General features: G+C 39.9%; 1 protein-coding gene and 1 long non-coding RNA gene across 8 annotated transcripts in view; one reads left to right on the forward strand and one right to left on the reverse strand.

Moving 5' to 3' along the window:
• Positions 1–23,789, forward strand: part of ZNF239 (zinc finger protein 239) — a 110,865-nt gene that overhangs the window by 20,326 nt on the left and 66,750 nt on the right. The window lies entirely within an intron of this gene.
• The window catches only part of LOC123380843, a 41,524-nt gene continuing 21,263 nt past the window's right edge, over positions 3,529–23,789 (reverse strand). Inside the window, exon 2 of the long non-coding RNA XR_006587142.1 lies at positions 3,529–6,263. This is a non-coding gene — a long non-coding RNA (uncharacterized LOC123380843). The remainder of the gene's footprint in view (positions 6,264–23,789) is intronic.

Below are 23,789 nucleotides of genomic sequence, written 5' to 3' on the forward strand. Positions count from 1 at the left end.
GCTGACAACCTTCCCCCACAAAAAAAAGTGCAGACCCAGATGGCACAAATGAATTCTACAAATATTTAAGGGAGACAGAGCAACAATTCTATACAAATTCTCTTCTAGGAAGAAACACTTAACAACCCATTTGTGAGCCAACATTACCCACGTACCAAAGCCAGAAAAAGACCTCACAAGAAAAGAAAATCATACATCAACATCTCTCATGAATACAGATGCAAAAATTCTTTTAAAAAATAGCAAATTGAAACTACTATCTATAAAAGATGGTAATACCTCATAGAGTTTATCCCAGGAATGCAAGTTTGCTGTATCATTCAGAATCCATGTATTTCATCATACTGACATACTAAAAAAGAAAAACCCTATCTTATTTAAATGCAGAAAAAGTATTTGAAAAACATCAACATTCATGATTAAAAACTCTCAATTGGTAAGGAATTAAAGGGATCATCCCCAATCCAACAAAGAGTGTCTATGGAAGAACCAGCACCTGACATATTTAATGGTGAAATAAAAAGCAGTTTCCTTCTAAAACTAGGAAGAAGGCAAAGATATCTACTCCCCTTTTCTAGTCAACATTGTCCCAGATGTAGCTGGTGCAACAAGGCAGTAGAGGAAAAGGAGGGGGACCCACCATAAGTCTGAGCATGCACCATATGCCAGCCTGCATTGGTTTGGGGACAACTGAGCTGGGCCTAAGTATTGGGACAGAGCACACCATTAAGGGCAGATAGAAAAGACACAGATGGGGGGGGCATCTGGGTGGCTCAGTTAAACGTCTGACTGTGGCTCAGGTCACGATCTCACGGTTCATAAGTTCGAGCCCACGTCAGGCTCTGTGCTGACAGCTCAGAGCCTGGAGCCTGCTTCGGATTCTGTGTCTCCCTCTCTCTCTACCCATCCCCCACTCATGCTCTGTGTCTCTCAAAAATAAACATTAAGAAAAAAAAAAGAGTCACAAAGACCCAGGCACATGAAGGGAGAATACCATATGACAGCAGAGACATTGGTGTACAGTTGTAAGCTAAAAAACACCGAGGACAGAGAGCCATTACCAGAAGCTAAGAGAAATGAGCAATGTAAACATAAACACTGTTAACATAAACACAAAACCCATAAAGTGCTATAAAGAGAGAAAGAAAAAAATTGGATATGGTTTCAAGGAAGCCATGAGATGAGATAGTAACAAAAGAATAGGCAATAGTATTGAATCTTGCCCAAAACTGAGGGGCAAGAGAATATATTAGATTACAGAGTAAGGGGTATTGATTGGGAGGAGGAAGCATGGTCATGCAATGTGTGAAAAAGCCATACAGATGCCTCTGATAGTCCTTTCCCTTCTTCTCCCCACCCCTCCAACGTTAATCTAGGCAAATCCTAAGCAAAACCCATTGTTAGTGTTCCTTTTTTCTATTCCCTATGAGTTATATAGATATCACTATCAGGGTTCCAGTTCAAGATGGCAACAAAGAGGGATCCTGAACTCACCTCTTTTCATGGACATACCAAATCTATAGCTACATACAGAACAATTTCCTCTGAAAAACACCAAACAGGTAAATCACTTTATTTTGTTAAGGTGTTTTTCTGAGGTTTTATTTTGTGCTTTCATTTGGAACGTATTCCTCTGTTTTTCCATTTTCCTTCACTTTGCAATGGTTTAGTGCATTGTATAAAACAACCACCTCTCCCAGTCTTGAAGGAGTGTCCTTATATAGGAGATATACCTTATTGTTCAACCCAAACCTTTGTGATTGTCTAAGCACCTACCTTATTTTTAGTGGCTCCCGGTAGTTCAGGATATGACAAGATCTGTGAGTGTCCCAAAGAGGAGAGTCCCAGTCAGCATCTAAATTCAGACTGATTGAAAGCCAGACCCTCAAGCAGCAGCTTTTAAAGTATGCAAATATCTCTCTTCCAGAGAAAGACTGGGAAGTCACTGTTTCCGTCTGCTCACTTTGCACTGGGCACTGGGGTGATAGCCAGTTAAGAACTGTTTCTTTCTTTGCTGTCATCCCATAGAACCCATGAACACCAGCCCCACTGGCCACCACAGCCAGGCTATGAAGGATGTGTCCCCTGGGCAGCAAACACAAAATTGCAGGCACCAGACTTGTACACAGACTCCTCAGAGATACTGATAACCTGGGGCGGGGCAAAGAGATTGCATAAAGATGGTGCCCACTGACATCCCAAGTCTCTAGAAAGGATTGCAGTCCTTAGTACATCAGACTATACAGAGTTACATCTATTATGATGGTGACACAGCAGTGCAATGTCTTTTCAAACAAATAAAACCATGTCACTATGATAACCATATGGTTAAAAAAAGAATCACACTATTGAGTTGATGAATTGCAAGTCTAGATGTGAAAGTTTTTTTAAGGTTTTAGTAGAAAACAGATGAATAACTTCATGAGCTAGGAACAGGCAAAAAAATAGGACACAGCACTAACCACAAAGGAAGAGAATTGGAACACATTAAACTTAAGATTTTCTGTGCAAAAAAAAAAAAAAAAAACTATTAACTAAGTAAAAAGGCAAGCCATGGTGGATGAAGATACTGCAATTCTTATATATGACATGACCAAGACTTTAATTCAAGAATATATAAATAAAACTTACAAATTAATAAGACAAAAGCTGGCAACACAATAGAAAAATGAACAAAAGACTTAAGCACTTCACAAAAAGACAGCTTATCCAAATAGCAAGTGAACACATGGAAAAAATATTCTACTTTATTAGCCATCAAGGAAATGTAATAAAAACCATAAGGCAGGTTTGCCTGGCTGGCTCAGTTGGTAAAGCATGCGACTCCTGATATTAGGGTCGTGAGATCAAGCCCCATGTTGGGTGTAGAGCTTACTTTAAAAAAACAAAACCCACAAGGCAGAACTACACATCCACCATAATGGCTAAAGTGAAAAGGCAGACAATACCTGCATTAGTGAGGATGTGAAGAAACTGCAACTCTCATACACCTGCTGTGAAAAACTAAATTGAAGCAACCAGTTTGGAAAATGATGGCAGAATCAACTAAAGCTGACTATATGCATATCAAATGACTTAGAATTTTACTTTTGGTGTATGTTGAACAGAAATGCATTCATATATTCATCTAAAGTCACGCACTGAAATGTTAATAGCACTATTTGTCAGAGCCAAGAACTGAAAATTCTCCAGTGCTTGTAACAGAACAGGTAAAGTGTGGTATACTGACACAGGGGAATATTAGACTACATTACTAATCACCAGACCCAGGGCACCTGGGTGGCTCAGTCGGTTGAGTGTCCAACTTCGGCTCCGGTCATGATCTCACCATTCATGAGTTTGAGCCCTGCATCTCTCTCTCTCTCTCTCTCTCTCTCTCTCTCTCTCTCTCTCTCTCTCTCTCTCTCTCTCTCAAAAATAAACAAAAAAAAAGATTTAAAAACAATAATAATGAGCACACCACAATTACATGCAACTATAGGGATGAATCAAACAAAATGTTGAATGGAAGAAGTCAGACATGAAAGATGTATATTGAGTGATTTTATTTATACCAAATGAGTAGAATTAGTTCAAGATTGAAAGTAAAAAATCATCTGTTGCTTATAATATCTATTATCTGCTAATAGGCATAAAGCCAGCTGCAAAGTTAATAGAAAATATTTCTCCCAAGGTCATGCTGCAGATGTAAAATGTCCTAATGACCCCCTTCTTCAAGTTACTGCTGCCTTTTTACTAATGATGCCCCAGTCCTAACTTGCTGTTCCCATTTGCTGAGCAAACATTACTGAGATACCTAATTGCTCAGCTGCTTTATGACAGCTACCATTTTAGAGCTGATCCCAACTTCTCCTAACTCCTCAGAGTTACTCAACCTAAGCCCAGTGTTTCCCTGCTCCCTCTTCTCACCAGATGCACTCAAGTTGCTGAGATGCCCTCTCTTATTGCAGCAAGCCAATAAGCCTACACCTGAACTAAACTACCTTGCTGTTCCCATCTGCTGAACAGACATTACTGAGATACCTAATTGCTAAGCTGCCTTATGACAGCTACCAATTTAGAGCTGATCCCAACTTCCCCTAACTCCTCAGAATTATTCAACCTAAGCCCAGCCTTTCCCTGCTCCCTCTTCTTACCAGATGCACTCAAGTTCCTGAGATGCCCTCTTACTGTAGCAAGCCAATAAGCCTACACCTGAACTTAGTTGTTGTTCTTGGTGGTATTTAGCTGGTTGGGCATTAAAAATACATCAAAAGCAGAAAAAAAAATGCATGAGGTTAGAAGTGAGAATAATAGCTAATACTGGAGGGGTAGGGACGGCACAAGAGTGACATCTGTAGTATCGGTAATACTGAATTTCTTGAACCAACTGGTGGTTATGCAAGTGTGTTCACTTTATGAAGATGAGTTGTGCTGTATACTTACAATTTGGGCACTTTTATCTATGTTATACTTCAATAAAAAGTTTATTTTTTAAAAGAGCAGTCTCCCCATTTCTGTGTCCATCAAGTCTGTTCATAGGCTGTCCACTCACAGTCTGCCCTTTACTTCCTTACACCTACTTTTCATCTAATTATTGTCAGCAGGGTGACTAAAGGCTTCATTTCCTATGATCTAGAGAGTCTAGTCTTTGCTGTATATGCCCCTCTTGCGACTTTTGGGACTATATTGTCTGAAAACACATGGTTGGACTTTTTTATACCTAGCATTGTGTGTCCATCTATGCTAGCAGTTATTCCTGTTGTTGGCACAGTTCTTAATTTTTCTGGAAAAATTCAAGTTAGTTTCCAGTGCATATCCTTCTTGACTTGCACAAGTAGAAACTGATCTATAATTTTAAGCACTGCATTTCCTTCACAATTCCTTCACAATTTCAGAGATTGCTAGTGCGGCTACAAAGCCACAGCTGTGGCAGTGGGTGGAGATGCTCATGCATGGAGGTTTATGTATCTGGAGAACAGTCTCCAAAAGGAGCACTAATTTAGGGACTATTGCTGAGGCAGCTGCGTCCCGTGCTCCAGGATCAGGGACTACTGAAGAATTGGCAGTCGCCTCTCCCCTTGTGCTTCTCCCTGGGATGGAGGTGGTGGGGTTGCAGCCTCCCAAGACTGCTGGCCTTCTGAGATGAGCTGCTGCTGATTCTGGACCGTGGGCAGACAGGGCCGCAGCATCTGCCCCTGCTGTTCTCTCCAGCCAGCCCACTGGCCATGGGGCGGCTGCTGATACCAGAATGGGGGCAGACAGGGCCACAGCATCTGCCCCTGCTGCTGTTGATACTGGACCATGGGCAGACAGGGCTGCGACATCTGCCTCTGTTGTTCTCTCCTGCCAGGCTGCTGGCCCAGCAGCAGCCTCTGATACCAGAATGGGGGCAGGTGGGCCTGAAGCATCTGGCCAAGCTGCTGACCCTGGGGCTGCTGCTGATACTGGACTATGGGCACACAGGGCTGTGGCATCCGCCCCTGCTGTTCTCTCCAGCCAGCCCGCTGGCCGTGGGGCTGCTGCTGATACCAGAATGGGGGCAGACAGGGCCACGGCACCTGCCCCTGCCATTCTCCCTAGCCCAGCTGGGCTGCTGGCCCCAGGATGAAAGATATTGCTGAAGTATACTCTTGAGGCTCCCATCTACGAGCAAATGCCAAGAAGGAAAATCCAGAAGCATAACCTGTAACAGCTGTCTCATGTCTGATTGTGGATCTTTCATATCAAGAAGTAGCTCCTGGGGACTCTGTGGGTGTTGGAATTTTACAAAAGCTTGTAGAAGCATCTTGATCATTGGCCTCAATGGTTCTTCCCTTTCTAGACATTCCTGCAATGATTTCTGCAGGAGGTGGTGGTCAAATTGCCCAGATAGCCCTAGGTCTTCCCCCAGAGAAGCCAGTTAGTATCCTAAGGGACTGTCCTGGGATGGGATTTTGTCTCTGACTTCCTGATTCTCTAGACTTTCCCTTCGGAGAATATGTCAAAAGTGAGAGAGTAGTTTGAGGCCAGACTGTTGAGCTGCCTGTGGAAGAAGGGGAACTCTGCCAAGCCCCAGAAGGTCCTAAGCTTGCCATGACCATCACAGGGAACTGTGGGGCCACACCTACACTCCTGCCTCCACGGTTCCCGGAGTAAGACTTTTGTCCAGGAACATGCTCTGTCTTCCTAGAATCACTAGGTATAGTAAGCTTGTCATCAGGACCCTTGAGAACAGGATCTTGTCTGGGAGCCTGGTTCTGTCCCCAGTAGGCCATTGCTTCTTTCCTTATTGGTGTCCAGCTCTTCAATTTAAGGCCAAAATCAAGTGGGAGAACAGAAAAACAGTGTTAATTCATTTATCCATTGCAGTCCCATCACTGCCTTAACATGAAATCAATATTTGCTTCCTAAACTCAGTCTTAGCATTCTGGTCACCTAGCCAGTCACCTGTACTCCTAAAGAGCACAGACGTAGCTCAGATCATTAGCCCAATATTTAGAGATCTTGGTGGTTCGACCCCATTCCAGCTTCCTATGATCTCTTCTTGGTATTCCCTTCCTTATAGGCTCTCAGAATACTACTCTGTTTACCATGTTCTCATACCTGCAGGCCTTAACCAAGCCCTTCCACAGCCCAGAGAGCCCTACCTGCACTATCTTCCCTATCTTGAAAACCCTTTTCACCTCCCAGGATGCATGGGAAGGGCAATCTTATGTTTGCTGAAATGATGACTTCTCTGATGATATGACTGCCTTCATCTAGACTTTTATCTGATTATCAGATTAGGTTGTGGGACAGCAGAGTCTAAAGCAGTGCTTCTTTAACTTGGCTTTTTATCAGAGTCAGCAGGGAGATAGCTACTGAAGCCCACAGAGTCCCAGGCTCACTGACACTGGATAGTATTTTTAACAAGCTCCCCAGTTGATGCTGATGAAAACCAACGTTTGAGAACAGCCCGAAACCTTAAAACATTGATTAAAGTCCTGCTCTAACATTTGTCATCTATGTGGCTCTGGAGAGGTCTAGAATCTCCCAGAACCACACTTTCCTTGTAGGAAAAAGTGGGGATAGCAAAACCATTCTACATTTCTTATAGACTTTCAAAGGTAAACTAAAGGGGGCTTTATAGCCTGAATGGTACCATGCAAATATGTCCTTATCCTGGTGGGAGAAACTGACAAGTGTGACAGCTACAGTCAAGCCCCATGACGCTGCTCCTGCCCCAGTCAGCCATGTTCTTGTCCTCTTCCTCTCCAATATGAGATGTCCAGAAGGACTTTGCTAAGACAGCATCTAGAGCCAGAAAGAATTTGATCCACACACACTGGTAAAGCTTTCTAAAATTGCCAGATGTACACTATGGTAGACAATTTCAAACAAATTCTTAAAATAATCCTGACACGGAATGTATCTTGCTAAGTATCTGATAGTTAATTCATTGCGTACGCGTCCCATGACAGTGGAGAAGTGGCAAAAACAGCCTCTCATAATCTGAGAATTGAGTGAGTATCTAACGTTTCAGGAGAGAAGGATAAGGAAGATACAAAACAGGCTACATGACACACTAAATAAATATGTGCAACAGTACTCCCATGATGCATTCCTTCTTCCCAGGGCATATGAGCCTCTCAAAGAGAACGAGGCAGCATATAAACCTAACACATTATCCCCCATGCAGGAAGCAGCACTCTGAGAATCCGGCCTCCAGGAATCCAAGCCTAGAAAATATCTGTAACTAGGCAACCAAGATGCCAGGGGTTTTCACACCTCTTTCAAAGCTACTAATATCAACCAGGGAGTCAGATGGCTTCCTTCTTAGAAGACTTGGGAATCACTGTGTCTGCTTTCCTTCCTGTAAATCTCATGAGTTTTATTCACAGAGCACACATGCTTATGCCTAATCATCTTTGCATCTGATGGAGGCCCTAACTTCTCAGCACCTACCACTGACCCACCAGGGGCTGGACCAGCACCATGCTGTGGAATGTGCCTAGCTCAGAGATGCCACAACTATGCACAACACCTTATAGGGCCTTTATCTCTTCACCAGCCAGGGCTCTTCATTCCTGCTCTTATGAGAATTCCCTGGAGAACTCTTTAAACATTCAGTCTGAACTTCTAGAGATGAGTCTGATATAATATAAAGATTAAGAACACTACCTAGATGGCAATTACCCATTCTATCTACACCCACCCTGAAGGTGCCAAATGGGGCAAGACAGAAATGTTTTCTGAAAAACACTGACCTTCAAAAAGAGTGTCTTCCTTCCTCACCACCACCAACTGCTATCTCCATGGCAAAGCCCTAGTGTTTTTATACCTTGAGTTTTAACAATAAACCATTTACATCACCTGATATTGCCTCTAGTGCATGAAGTGATATTCAAAATTGAACTATTTTCCAAATAACACTTCCTGCATATAAAATCTAAAAAATGTAAAACAACAATTATAATATATGTAAATATATTTTATAAAGTATAATAATTATGATATTGTAATTTCACAAGTGGTGAAGTAAAGCTAGTATAGTTATACGTTGCTAACAACGTTATAAATTTGTGTGCCTTATCCTGAAAATAATGATTCAAGTCCTTTGTCAGAAAAATAGATACTATACCCTCTGTCCTTGTAAACTCTTTTAGGTAATCTGTCTTAAAGGAGTCATTCTCTACAAATCAATGGGGTCCACGGACCAGTAGCATCAGCATCAGCCTCACCTGGGGACTAGTTAGAACTCACCTCCTCAAGCCTACTCCAGACCTCCTGAATCAGAAGCTCTGGGGCAGGGCGCCACCCTGTGCTTTAATAAGCCCTCCAAGTGACTCTGATACCCCCTCAAGTTTGAGAATCACTGCTGTAAAGTGACAGTTCTCAAACTTGACAGCACATTAACATCACAGCTTAAGAAAATCCCACCTGCGAGATTTTTGCTTTAATCGGCCTGGGGCGGGGCCTTGGCAAAGCTCCCCAAGTGATTCCAATGTTCAGTCATGTTTAAGAAGTAATTCAATAAAGGGGTGCCCGGGTGGCTCAGTCAGTTGAGCATCCAGCTCTTGACTTTGGCTCAGGTCGTGATCTCACAGTTCGTGGATTCACACCCCACATCGGCCTCTGTGCTGACAGAGCAGGGATTGGGACTCTCTCTCCCTCTCTGTCTGCCTCTCCCCCCCTCCCCCCCGCACACTCTCTCTCTCAAAATAAATAAACTTAAAAAAAAGTAATTCATGGGGCGCCTGGGTGGCTCAGTCGGTTAAGCGTCCGACTTCGCCTCAGGTCACGATCTCGCGGTCTGTAAGTTCGAGCCCCGCATCGGGCTCTGGGCTGATGGCTCAGAGCCTGGAGCCTGCTTCCGATTCTGTGTCTCCCTCTCTCTCTGCCCCTCCTCCGTTCATGCTCTGTCTCTCTCTGTCTCAAAAATAAAAATAAACGTTAAAAAAAATTTTTTAATAAAAAAAAGTAATTAAAAAAAAAAGTAATTCAGTAAATCCATCACCAGCCTTCAGTGCTATATTTTGTTTAGTTTTGTCAAGTGGGAAAAATGTGGATGTGACCTCAATGTTCATATTTTTGAAGTTCATGTATATTCATTCAGAGTGGAAGTAATGAATATTACATATTTTAAAAAGAAAAATTATTAAGATATAATTTACAAGCCAATTAATCATGCATTTTAAGAAACTGAGTATTACCTATAAAGAGAAAAAACAAACTAAAAGGAACTACATGAAAATGTTAAATGTTTGTTTTATAAACAAATTTTTTCCTATTGATCTGTATTTCTCAAATGCATTTAAATGTGGAAAGGTTTTTATATAAAATTATTTTATTATTACTTTTTTTAGGGGCACCTGTGTGGCTTAGTTGGTTGAGCATCAGACTCTTGATTTTGGCTCAGGTCATGATCCCATGGTTGTGGGATCGAGCCCCACATCAGGCTTTGTGCTGAGTATGGAGCCTGCTTGAGATTTTCTCTCTCCATTTGCCCCTCTCCCCCACTTGCTCTCTCTCTAAAATAAAAAAATTTTCAAAGAAAGTAGTATTTTTTTAAAAAAAGTAATTGATGGACGATATCAGTGTTTTGTTGAAGTAGCATGCCCTAACATATAAGCAGTAGATGAATAGGTAGAGATTTAAATCTCTTGAAAAGAGACTCAGGGACACTGAAACTCTATTAAGTTTGTTTTTCTTTTGAATGTGCCCCTTTTTAAAAAATTCTTAATTCCAATGTAGTTAACATACACTGTTATATTAGTTTCAGGTCTACATTATAGTAATTCAAGAGTTCCATATATTACTCAGTGCTCATCAAAATAAGTATACTCTTAATCCCCTTCACTTATTTCACCCATCCCCCCCACCAACCTCCCCTCTGGTAACTATCAGTTGTTCTCTATAATTAAGAGTTTGTTTCTTGATTTCTCACTTTGCTCTCTCTTATTTTTTTTTCCTTTGCTTGTTTGTTTCTTAAATTCCACATATGAGTGAAATTATATGGTATTTTTCTTTATCTGACTTATTTCACTTAGCGTTATACACTCTAGATCTATCCATGTTGTTGTAAATGGCAAGATTTTGCTCTTTTAATGGCTGAATAATATTCCCTTGTGTGTATACACACACACCACATCTTCAGGATGTAAAGTATGACACCATATACCAAAAACATGAGGGGTGCCTGGGTAGCTCAGTCATTTAAGCGTCCAACTCCTGATTTCAGCTCAGGTCATGATCTCATCGTTCATGAGTTCAAGCCTTGCATCGGGCTCTGTGCTGACAGTGCGGACTCTGCTTGGGATTCTCTCTCTCTCTCTCTCTCTCCCTCTCTCTCTCTGCCCCCACCCTGCTCACTCTCTGTCTCTCTCAAAATAAATAAACATTAAAAAAAAAAAATGAGCGGGGGAGGTGGAGAATAAAGAATGGGCTTAAACTTAAGCAACCATCAACTTAATATAGACTGCTATATATAGAAGATGTTATGCAAACCTAATGGTAACCACAAATCAAAAACCAGTAATATAGGGGCGCCTGAGTGGCTTAGTTGATTAAGCATCCAAATGTTGGTTTCGGCTCAGGTCATAATCTCACAGTTTCAGAAGTTCGAGCCCCACATTGGGCTCCATGCTCACAGTGTGGACCCTGCTTGGGATGTTTCCCTCGCTCTCTGCCCCTCCCCACTCATGCTGTCTCTGTCTCTCTCAAAATAAATAAATAAACTTAAAAAAACAGTAATATATATGCAAAAAAACAGAGAGGAAATCAAGTCTATCACTAAAGAAAGCCAGCAAACCATGATAGAAGAGAGGAAGAGAAGAAATGATCAGAGAAGAACTACAAAAACAACCATAAAACTAGTAACAAAATGGCAATAAATAACATACTTATCAAAAATTACTTTGAATGTAGATGGACTAAACTCTCTAATCAAAAGATATAGGGTGATGAAATGGATAAAATAACAAGACCCATCTATATGCTGCCTACAAGAGACTCACTTCAAACCTAAAAACACATGCAGATTGGAAGGGAAAGGATGGAAAAACATTTACCATACAAATAGAGATCCAAGAAAGCTGGGTGGCAACACTTATATCTGACAAAATAGACTTTAAAACAGACTGCAACAAAAGACAAAGAACAAAAGACAAAGAACAAAAGACCGCAACAAAAGACAAATTGTCCTTCAAAGAGGACAATTGAACAAGAAGATATAACAATTGTAAATATTTATGTGCCCAACATGACAGCACCCAATATATAAAACAGTTAATAACAAACATAAAGGAATTAATCAATAGTAGTACAATAACAGCAGGAGACTTTAACATCCCACTTACATCAATGGATAGGTCATCCAAACAGAAAATCAACAAGGAAACAGTGGCTTTAACAGATATATTCAGATCATTCCATCCTAAAACTGTAGAATACACATTCTTTTCAAGTACACATGGAACATTCCCCAAAATAGATCACATATTAGGTCACAAAACAAGTCTCAACATATTCAAAAAGATCGAAGTCATACCATGCACATTTTCTGACCACAATGTTATGAAAGTAGAAATCAACCACAAGACAAAATCTGGAAAGATCACAAATACATGGAGGTTAAATATCATGCTACTAAACAATGAATGGGTCAACCAAGAAATCAAAGAAGAGATCAAAAATTACATGGAGACAAATGAAAATAAAAACTCAACAGTCTAAAAACTTTGGGATGCAGCAAAAGTGATTCTAAAAGGAAGTTTCTAGCAATACAGGCCTACCTCAAGAAGCAAGAAAAATCTCAAATAAACAACCGAATCTTACACCTAAAGGAGCTAGAAAAAGAAAAAAAAATACAAAACCTAAAATCTCTTAAGTTTTTTAAAAAAATTTTTTAATGTTTTTATTTATTTTTGAGACAGAGCATGAGCAGGGGAGGGGCAAAGAGAGAGGGAGACACAGAATCTGAAGCAGGCTCCAGACTCTGAGCTGTCAGCACAGAGCCCGATGCGGGGCTTGAATTCACAGAGTGTGAGATCATCACCTGAGCTGAAGTTGGACACTTAACCAACTGATCCACCCAGGCACCCCTATTAAGTTTTTAAGATGTAATTTCAAGGGAGTAAAATGATATCAATATATCATAGCACATAAATTAATCAAGCTTTTGGGGCACCTGGGAGGCCCGGTCAGTTAAGTGTCCAACTCTTGATTTCAGCTCAGGTCATGATTTCATGGTTCATGGGCTCAAGCCCCACACTGGACTCCATATTGTCAGCACAGAGCCTGCTTAGGATTCTCTCTCTCCCTCTCTCTGCCTATCTCCTGATTATGTGCTCTCTCTCTCTCAAGAATAAATTTAAAAAACTAATTAAGCTTTTTCCTACTTGGGTATATTAATTTCAGTGAAAACCTAAGTAACATTATTAGTTCTCAAACAGAACAGAGATTGAGAAGGAAATATAAAGAGCAATAATTTGATAAGGCAAGAACCCCTGAATCAAGATGGAGAGTCTTTCAGACCCAGGACAGTGGGAGAAGTAAGGAAAGAGGGACACAGAGAGAGAGAGAGAACATTTTATGTCATAACTCCCTCTATATATTCAGCATTTATTTTGAGAGAAAGAGAAAGAGCACAAATGGGAGAGGAGCAGAGAGAGGAAGAGAGAGAATCCCAAGCAGGCTGCACGCTGTCAGCCCAGAGCAAGACGCAGGGCTCAATCCCACAAGCTGAAAGATCATGACCTGATCTGAGATCAAGAGTCAGACATCTAACCAACTGAGCCACCCAGGTGCCCTGATATTCAGCTTTTTAAAATAATAGCCTTGAGCTACAATTCATATATCATAAAGTTCACCCTTTGAAAATATACAAATTAATGGGTTTTAGTATATTCACAGAGTTGTATAACCACCACCACTATCTAATTTTAGAACATTTCATCACCCCAAAAAGAAATCCCATACCCAATAGCAATCACTCCCCCTTTTCTTCTCTCTTCTCTCCCATCTCCTAACAACAACTAATCTACTTTCTGTTTCTGTAGATTTGCCTATTATGGACATTTTGTATAAATGAAATCATACAATATGTGGCCTTTGGTGTGACTTCTTTAACTTGGCATGTTTGCAAGGTTCATCCATGTTTTAGCATATATCAGTACTTTGTTCCTTTTCATGAGTAAATACTATTCCATTGTATGTATATACTACATTTTGCTTATCCAATAATCAGGTGATGGATATTTGAGTTGTTTCTATCTTTTTGGCTATTATAACATATTATGCAACATATGGACATACATTGGCATATATTATCAATTGTCTTGGATACATACCTAGGCCATGGGTTACTCTATGGGCCATATTTTTGGGCCATATGCTTGCTCTATCTTTAACTTTTGAGAAACTGCCAGACTGTTTTCCAAAGAATTTTGTATTCCCACTAGCAGTGTATGTGGGTTCCAATTTCTCCACACCTTTGCCAACATTTATTATCCATGGTTTTTTTTTTCTTATAGCCATCCTCATGGTGTATTAAGTAGCATCCTGGAGATTTCATTATTTCTGGGGTACCAATAGCTCATTAGACATAACTGATACGGCAAAAAAATATTTTCCCTACTAATTCCCCCAAATGAATACTAAATCAAAACATAAAACCCTGTCAATAATACAGACCTCCTCATAGTGGTAGATTTCTGTTCACCAAACAATTATAGCACCCCAAGTACATTAAACAAAAAAAAAAAAAAAAAAGAGAAAGAGTGTCTGTTACTAGTATTTAGGTATAGACCTAGTATTCAGGTCTCAGGAGAAGTATATTCTCCCAGAAGAAATCAATAAACAGATCACAACATTTCTGTGTTTGACTCTCCAAAGTGAAGCTACATGTATGAGTTTGATGAACTCTAGGAGCAGTGAAAAATCTGTTGTTAATCTGTTTTGTGGAATGATTATGTCATTTAACTTTTTATTTTACGTGGATATAAAAGAGGGAGTGGGAGAGAAGCTGCCAATAGCTAATTTAACAAGATGGACACAGAAAGTCACATGAGAGAAAAAATTAACTGACCCTTTCCTGAATATCTCATGATTCTTCTTAGGTGTCTGTTCCAGAGCAAAGGGGAGAGGGGTGTGTGAATATGTGCATTGTGTGTGCATGAATGCACATGTATGTTTTCTGATTAAGATGACTTTTCCCAGGAGCTTTCTTTCAGAGGATGTAAGGCTGGGCACACTTGAATAAGGGACAAGGATCCTCACAGAATTTTGGTAATAGACAGTAGAGATGAGATTAGATTAATGGTAAAGTGAGAGAAAATATACGTACCCTCCAAAGCATGCACTTGGGTGGCATTAGCATCAGATTGATATGTCACTACCTCCTAGCATTTCTAGTGTTATGGCACCAATGAAAAGCAGTAATATTTTTTATGGTGTACACTGAAAGGAATTGGGAGCTGTCTACACAGGACTTGGTGGGAAAAAACCATTCTATTATTTATATATAATAAAGTACCAATATAGTAAGAAAATAAAAAGTATTAGGGAAGAAAATAGACATTGAACTTAGATAAAACTTCCAAATAAAGTCGTTAGACATTTCTAATGAGAAACTGAAGCTTGAGGAGCGCCTGGTTGGCTCAGTCAGTTGAGTGTCCAACTCCATTTCGGCTCAGGTCATGATCCCAGGGTCAGAGAATGGAGTCCTATGTCAGGCTCCATGCTGAGTGCTGAGCTTGGAGCCTGCTTGAGATTCTCCTCCCTCTGTCCCTCTCCTCTGCTTGCTCTCTCTCTCTCTCTCTCTCTCTCTCTCTCTCTCAAATTAAAAAAATGAAGCTTGAGTCCATGAATATACATTTTTAAATATCATATTTAATTCTTAAAATTAGCCACATGCAATTTTTATGAAGAATTTTTAATAATGTTTAACGATAACTCTTCAAATTAGAGATGGTCACCACAGTGAGCTAGTTTTATATCTTTTAAGTTTTTATTTTAATTCCAGTTAGTTAACATACAGTGTTATATTCATTTCAGGTGTATAATATAGTAATTGAACACTTCCACACATCACCCTGTATTCATCACAAGTGCACTCCTTAATTCCTATCACCTATTTTAGCCATCCCCCCATAACCATCAATTTGTTCTCCGTAATTAATTAAGAGGCTGTTCCCTGATTTCTCCCTCACTCTCTTATTTTTTCCCTTTGCTTGTTTCTGAAATTCTACATGTGAATGAGATCATATGATATTTGTCTTTCTCTGACTTATTTCACTTAGCATTATGTTCTCAAGCTCCATCCATGTCATTGCTAATGGCCAGACTTCATTCTTTTTTATGGCTGAATAATATCCCATTGTATGTATATACATTATATATTTATACCACATCTTCTTTGTCCATTCACTATTCCCCACCCCACAACCTTGCATCTATCAACGGACACTTGGACTGCTTCCATATCTTGGCTATTGTAAATAACCCTGCTATAAACATAGGGGTACATGTATCCCTTTGAATCAATGTTCTTGTATTATTTGGGTAAATACCCAGTAGTGCAAATACTGGATCCTAAGGTAGTTCTATTTTTAGTTTTTTGAGGAACTCCATACTGTTTTTTACAGTGGCTGCACCAGCTTGCATTCCCACCAAGAGTGCACGAGTGTTCCTTTATCTCCACATTCTTGTCAACATCTATTGTTTCTTGTGTTGTTGCTTTTAGCCATTATGACAGGTGGGAAGTGATATCTCATTGTAGGTTTTTTGTGGGGGGTGGTTTTTTTAGAGAGCGTGAGGTGAGAAGAGGGGCAGAAGGAGAGAATCTTGAGCGGGCTCCGTGCTCAGCGCTCAGTGCAGAGCCCAACACAGGGCTCAATCTCACAACTGTGACATCATGATCTGAGCCCAAATCAAGAGGCAGATGCCGAACCAACTGAGCCACCCAAGTGCTCCCCCCCCCTTTTTTTTTCTCATTGTAGTTTTGATTTGCATTTCCCTGGTGATAAGTGATGACGAGCATCTTTTATGTGTCTGTTGCCATCTGTATCTCTTCTTTGGAGAAATGTCTGTTCATGTCTTCTGCTCATTTTTTAATTGGATTATTTGTTTTTTGGGTGTTGAGTTTGATAAGTTCTTTATAGATTTTATATACTAACCCTTTATCAGATATGTCATTTGCAAATATCTTCCTTTCCGTAGGTTGCCTTTTGGTTTTTTTTTTTTCAATGTTTATTTATTTTTGGGACAGAGAGAGACAGAGCATGAACGGGGGAGGGCCAGAGAGAGAGGGAGACACAGAATCTGAAATAGGCTCCAGGCTCTGAGCTGTCAACACAGAGCCCAACACAGGGCTCAAACCCAAGAACCGTGAGATCATGACCTGAGCCAAAGTCAGACGCTTAACCGACTGAGACACCCAGCGCCCCCTTTTTTTAAAAAAAAAATTTAATATGAAATTTATTGTCAAATTGGTTTCCATACAACACCCAGTGCTCATCCCAACAGGTGCGCTCCTCAGTACCCATCACCCACCCTCCCCTCCCTCCCAACCCCCCATCAACCCTCAGTTTATTCTCAGTTTTTAAGAGTTTCTTATGGTTTGGCTCCCTCCCTAACTTTTTTTTTCCCCATCCCCTCCCCCATGGTCTTCTGTTAAGTTTCTCAGGATCCACATAAAGTGAAAACATATGATATTTGTCTTTCTCTGTATGACTTATTTCACTTAGCATAACACTCTCCAGTTCCATCCACGTTGCTACAAAAGGCCATATTTCATTCTTTCTCATTGCCAAGACGTATTCCATTGTGTATATAAACCACAAAAAGTAAATAAACATTAAAAATCTTTTTAATATTTATTTTTTTTAATCTTTTTTTTAACGTTTATTTATTTTTGAGACAGAGAGACACAGAGCATGAAGGGGGGAAGAGAGAAGGAGACACAGAATCGGAAGCAGGCTCCAGGCTCTGAGCCATCAGCCCAGAGCCTGACGCGGGGCTCGAACTCACGGACCGCAAGATCGTGACCTGAGCTGAAGTCGGACGCCTAACCGACTGCGCCACCCAGGCGCCCCTTTAATATTTATTTTTTGAGAGGGAGAGACAGAGTGTGAGCAGGAGAGGGGCAGAGACAGAGGGAGATACAGAACTTGAAGCTGGCTCCAGGCTCCACACTGTCAGCACAGAGCGCGACATGGGGCTCGAACTCACAAACTGAGATCATGACCTGAGTCCAAACCAGATGCTTAACTGACTGAGCCACCCAGGCGCCCCTCACAGTGAGATAGCTTTAAACATTTTACAACTATCTTACATTTGCAGCAGTTAAAGTTTGCATAAATACTCATATATTTTATTTTTCTTTCATGTATGTTAAAATTCCATGTCATGATGCAAATGGCTTTCAAATACAATCAAACTTTTTATCAGATATTAAAAAATAATGATGTTCTGGCACACCTGGGTGGCTCAGTTGGTTAAATATAGGATTCTTGATTTCAGCTCAGGTCACGATCTCACAATTCTCTGAGACTGAGCCCTGTGTCAGGCTGTCAGCACAGAGCCTGCTTGGGATTCTCTGTCTGTCTCTCTCTCTCTCTCTGCTTCTCTTTCTCTCTCAAAATAAATATATAAACATTTTTTTAAGTAATAATGTTCTAATTTTCAGAACATAGATAGCAGTGTAGTATAACGGGTAAGACCATACATAGACTATGGAGACAATCTTCTTACATACAAATCCTGGTTCCACCATTTATTTATTAGCTGGAACTTGGAAAAATCCATCAAAAAAAGCACTACGTCATGGGGTGCCTGGGTGTCTCAGTCAGTCAAGCATCTGACTTCGGCTCAGGTCATGATCCCACATCTGGTGGGTTCAAGCCCCGCATCAGGCTCTGTGCTGACAGCTCAGAGCCAGGAGCCTGCTTAAGATTCTGCGTCTCCCTCTCTCTCTGCCCCTCTCCTGCTCACACTCTGTGCCTCTGACTCTCAAAAATAAATAAAAACATTACCAAAAAAATTTTAAACATATTGGAATAAAGACTGCACACAAAGGCAAATTTTTTTTAATTTAAAAAATAAACTGTTCTACAGCATAAAGGAAAAGGAATACTTTCTGATTATTTTAATGAAGTAATTATTTTATTTATACAAAAAATGACAAATATTGCATCACAAAGGAAAATTACAATTCCATAATTCTAATGAATTATTCATGAAGAATAAGTCTTAAAAAATAGATCAACAGAGTCCAGGAACAAATTAAAAGAAGGACACCAGGGTAGCTCAGTCCAGTGGGCATCCAACTCTTGATCTTGGCTGAGGTCATGATCTTAGGGTTGTGATCTCAGGGTAGTGAATTTGGGCCCCACCTTGGGTTCCATGCTGGGCATGAAGCCTATTTAAAACAGCAGCAACAAAAACAAAAAACACAAGATATCCAATTGCAGCTGACCCAAGGAAAGTGAGATGGTCCAACATTAGGAAAATATAATTACCTTCATCACAGACATGGAAAACACATTTGAAAAAAAATTTTTGCCTTTTCTTTCCTGACTTTGGTGCAAACATTTCTAGTATTTTCCTATTTATCATAACACTGTCTTTGGGGCTTATGTTAAGGAAGTATGCTTCTCTTAATATTGTACAGAGGTTTTTAAAAACCAAATATCTTAAATTGAAAATGGTATGAAAACTTGCAAATATGTTATATAAAGCAGGACACAACACAGTGTTCTCTTAGACCAGAATACAGTTTCCAAAGTCTCAGGTGACTTTGCTTCTTAGGCCATTCTCAGGTATATCCTAGTGAATCAATAAGAAATTTTAAAACTTGGCCATTTTGAACTAAATCTGTTTTTCAGTGAAGCCAAACTACATGGAAGGAGACAGAAAGTAGAAATCCTCTGTTGAAATGAATCTTCCCCATTATCCAATAGCAAAAGTTCATGGTCCTATGTCAGAGATCGTCTGTCCACTATCTTGGAATTTCTGGAATGATCTCCTTTGCTTTCACTTTCTTTCCCTCCCTCAAATACCAGGGCCACTAGGATCTGGGGACTTTGCATCAATACAACTTCTGACTCCAATCTGCATTTCATATTCAGTGCAGTGATGTTATCAGGAAGGTCACGGGATTTACAGAAATACAGCAAGTTACAGAGAATGTAAAGATTCTTTATTGGTAATGTATATGGTAACTTATAAAGGCTGCTATGCAAATCAGGAAACAACAAAGAATTCCTTGAGAACAATTTCCTAAAACCCCAAGGTTCCAGGTCCACAGGTATGAAGCTGTGAATTATACTACCCATATGAAGTAAAGACTCTTTCCATTACAGAATCTCCCTTTGACATTCTCATTGAATTTTATATTTATACCATCTTGTCCTTCTGGCCCATTCCTGACTGTTTTGTAGATTTGGCTACATGTATCATATCAGAAGCAAATGACAAGTGAAAAGTAACTGTGACTTATTTCGAAACATTTATTCTAAAATTGATTAAAATGAAGGTCAATTTCCCAGTACCTTCCAAGAGCAGGCATATCCCTAAGACCTTGTCCAAGGCCCATGTCTGCAGAAGATTTTTATGAAATTTGACATGCTGATTCTTTTTTTAATTTTTTTTTTCAACGTTTATTTATTTTTGGGACAGAGAGAGACAGAGCATGAACGGGGGAGGGGCAGAGAGAGAGGGAGACACAGAATCGGAAACAGGCTCCAGGCTCTGAGCCATCAGCCCAGAGCCTGACGTGGGGCTCGAACTCACGGACCGCGAGATCGTGACCTGGCTGAAGTCGGACGCTTAACCGACTGCGCCACCCAGGCGCCCCTGACATGCTGATTCTTAAATTCATGTTTAAAAGAAAAGGGTCAAAAGCAGTAGCTGAATTTGAAAAAAAGAACAAAGATAGCTACATTATATTGAGATTTATTTAAAAGTGATAGTTACAAAAGTGTCTAGTATTAGAGATAGAGATAGACAAACCAGCAGAAGAAAATACAGAGCCTGAAAGTAGACCATCAAATAAATGGAATTTGGAATATAACAAAGATAGCATTAAAATAACCAGAGAGGGGCGCCTGGGTGGCTCAGTCGGTTGAGCGTCCGACTTAAGCTCAGGTCATGATCTCGCGGTCCGTGAGTTCAAGCCCTGCGTCGGGCTCTGTGCTGACAGCGCAGAGCCTGGAGCCTGTTTCAGATTCTGTGTCTCCCTCTCTCTCTGACCCTCCCCCATTCATGCTCTGTCTCTCTCTGTCTCAAAAACAAATAAACGTTAAAAATAATAAAATAATAATAATAATTAATAAATAAAATAAAAATAAAATAACCAGAGAAAGCATAAGTATTTAATAAATGATACTGAGGCAACTGACTTTCCATTTGGAAGAAATCTAACATCCTAACTGAAACATAACTGAAATATAAAAATAAGTTTTACATGAATTTAAGATGTAAATATGAAATGTAAAATATCCCTTCAGGGGGAAAATATATACTTGTTTATAATGAGGGTTGGAAAGAATTTTATTTTTTAAAAAAGAGTTAAGAGGCAAAAACTCTAAGAAAAAATATACATTTTAATAATTTATAGTTAAAATTTTCTCAAAGAGGTGGCCCAGTCGGTTGAGCATCCAACTTCGACTCAGGTCATGATCTCACGGTCTGTGAGTTCAAGCCCCGCATTGGGCTCTGTGCTGACAGCCCAGAGCCTGGAGCCTGCTTCAATCTCTGTGTCTCCCTCTCTCTCTGACCCTCCCATGCTCATGTTCTGTCTCTCTCTCTCTCAAAAATAAATAAACATTAAAAAAAATTTTTTTTAATCTTCTCAATGACAAAATACCCGTAAATGAAATTAAATGCATTAGGCAGGGAATGGAAAAGCTTATTTGCAAAGCATATAGCAAACAAAGATTTTTATCCACAACATCTGTAAAGAACTCTCACAACTTCTTTCCTAGTGACTATCCTAGAAAAGCCTAAATTCTTACAATTTTTTAAAAATTTTTATTTGAGAGAGCATGCATGCATAGGAGAGGGGCAAAGGGAAAGACACAGAATCCCAAGCATGGTCCACACTCAGTGCAGAGCGCTACATGTGGCTCAATCCCATGAGCCCCGGGACCATTACCCCAGCCAAAATCTGAAGAGTCTGATGCTCAACCTAACAAGCCACCCAGGCACCCCTCTCACAATTCTTAAAGAAAGCAATGAATGGAAGGAGAAAACAGAGTGGCCTATTAACAGAGGAAAAGATGCACAACATCAATACTATTCAGAAAAATGCAAATTAAAACAGCAAAAATGCTTTGCAAGAACATCAGGTAACAAAAAATCATAAGTCCAATAATTTCAAATTTTGGCCATGATGCATGAAAACACGAATGCTCATATACTGCTTGGTAAGAACATAAAATCTGTACAATCCATTTAGAAAGCATTTTGGCATTATTCTGCAAGCTAGTGATTCCATTCCTAAGTGTGCTCCCTGGAGAAATTATCCACGATATGCAAACAGACACATGTACAAGAATGTTCATTGCAACCATTTCTGAAATTGAGGGACATTGGAAACAACATAAATTTTAATCAATTTTGAAGTAGATAAAATATTATGACTTATGCATACACCAAAATATCACAAATAAATCATTTTTTTATGTAGCAATGTGAATGAATCACATAAAACTAATTTAAGTTTTAAAAAGCAAATTGCGGGGCAGCTGGGTGGCTCAGTCGGTTAAGTGGCCAACCCGATTTCAGTTCAGGTCATGATCTCACAGTTTGAGAGATGGAGGTCCCCAAGTGGGGCTCCGTGCTGCCAGCATGGAGCCTGCTTGTGGTTCTCTCTCTCCCTCTCTCCCTGCCCCTCCCCCCACACACTCTCTTTCTGAAAATAAATTAACTTAAAAAAAAAAAAGCAAACTGCATATAGACACAGTTTGACAGCATTTATATAAACTTTAAAAACAGAAAACCTATGCCTTTATTTGACACACATCATTTTCTAGAGTGAACTTTTTACCATTATAAAATGTTCCTCTTTGTCTCTAGTAACATTTTTGTCTTAAAGTCTATTTTGTCTAAGAATAGTGTAGCCACTCTGCTCTTACATGATTACTGTTTTTACAGTATATCTTTTCCATCTGTCTATGTCCAACCTATTTGTATCTTTGAATCTAAAGTGTGTTTTTTGCAGACAAACTATAGTTGGATATTAATGAGGTTTCTTTTCAGTCCAGTCTAACAATCTCTGGCTTTTTATCAGTAACATTAAATGCAAACAGATTATTAATATAGGAGAATTTACATCTGCTATTTTGCTAATTCTTTTCTCTTATGTCTCATGTCTTTGTTGTTGTGGTTCCTCAGTTCCTCCTCTACTACACTTTTAAAAATCAAGGAGCACCTGGGTGGCTCAGTCAGTTGAGTGCCCGACTCTTGATTTCTACTCAGGTCATGATCTCACAGTTTGTGAGATCGAGCCCCGCATCCGACTCTGTGCTGACAGCCTGGAGCCTGCTTGGGATTCTATCCCTCTCTCTCTCAAAATAAATAAAAGATGAATGACTACTCAAGTGTACATTTTAAAAAATAAATTAAAAATAAACTAACCAATACAGATTATTGCTTGATATCATCTTAGGACTTTTAAAGAAGTTAAGGGAGGGGTGCCTGGGTGGCTCAGTACGCTAAGCATCTGACTTCAGCTCAGGTCATGATCTCGTGGTTTGTGGGTTCAAGCCCCACGTCAGGCTCTGTGCTGATAGCTCAGAGCCTGGAGCCTGTTTGGGATTCTGTGTCTCCCTCTCTCTCTGTCCCTCCCCAACTCATGCGCGCGCTCTCTCTCTCTCTCTCAAAAATAAATAAACATTTTAAATTTTTTTTTAATTTAAAGAAATTAAGGGAAAAAAAGGAAAGGAAAAACATATGTATAGACTCATATAGATTACACGTGATAAACCCAACAATCCAATTCTATAACTATTGTTAAACAATGATATTTTAAATCAATGTTAAAAACAGAAAAAATAGGAGCACCTGGGTGGCTCAGTCAGTTGAGCATCTGACTTAGGCTCAGGTCATGATCTCGCTATTGATGAGTTCAAGCCCTGCATCAGGCTCTGTGGTGATGCTCAGAGTCTGGAGCCTGCTTCGGGTTCTGTGTCTACCACTCTCTTTCTGTCCCTTCCCCACTCGCACTCTCTCTCTCTCTCAAAAATAAACATTAAAAAAATAGAAAAAACTTTATACTTTCATATGTCTTTTTCCACTGTTCCTAATTTTGGGGGTAGATTCAAGTATCATCTGGTTTCACTTCCTTT

This window comes from Felis catus, chromosome D2, assembly GCF_018350175.1.
Source record: "Felis catus isolate Fca126 chromosome D2, F.catus_Fca126_mat1.0, whole genome shotgun sequence".
NCBI classification, from domain to species: Eukaryota; Metazoa; Chordata; class Mammalia; order Carnivora; family Felidae; genus Felis; species Felis catus.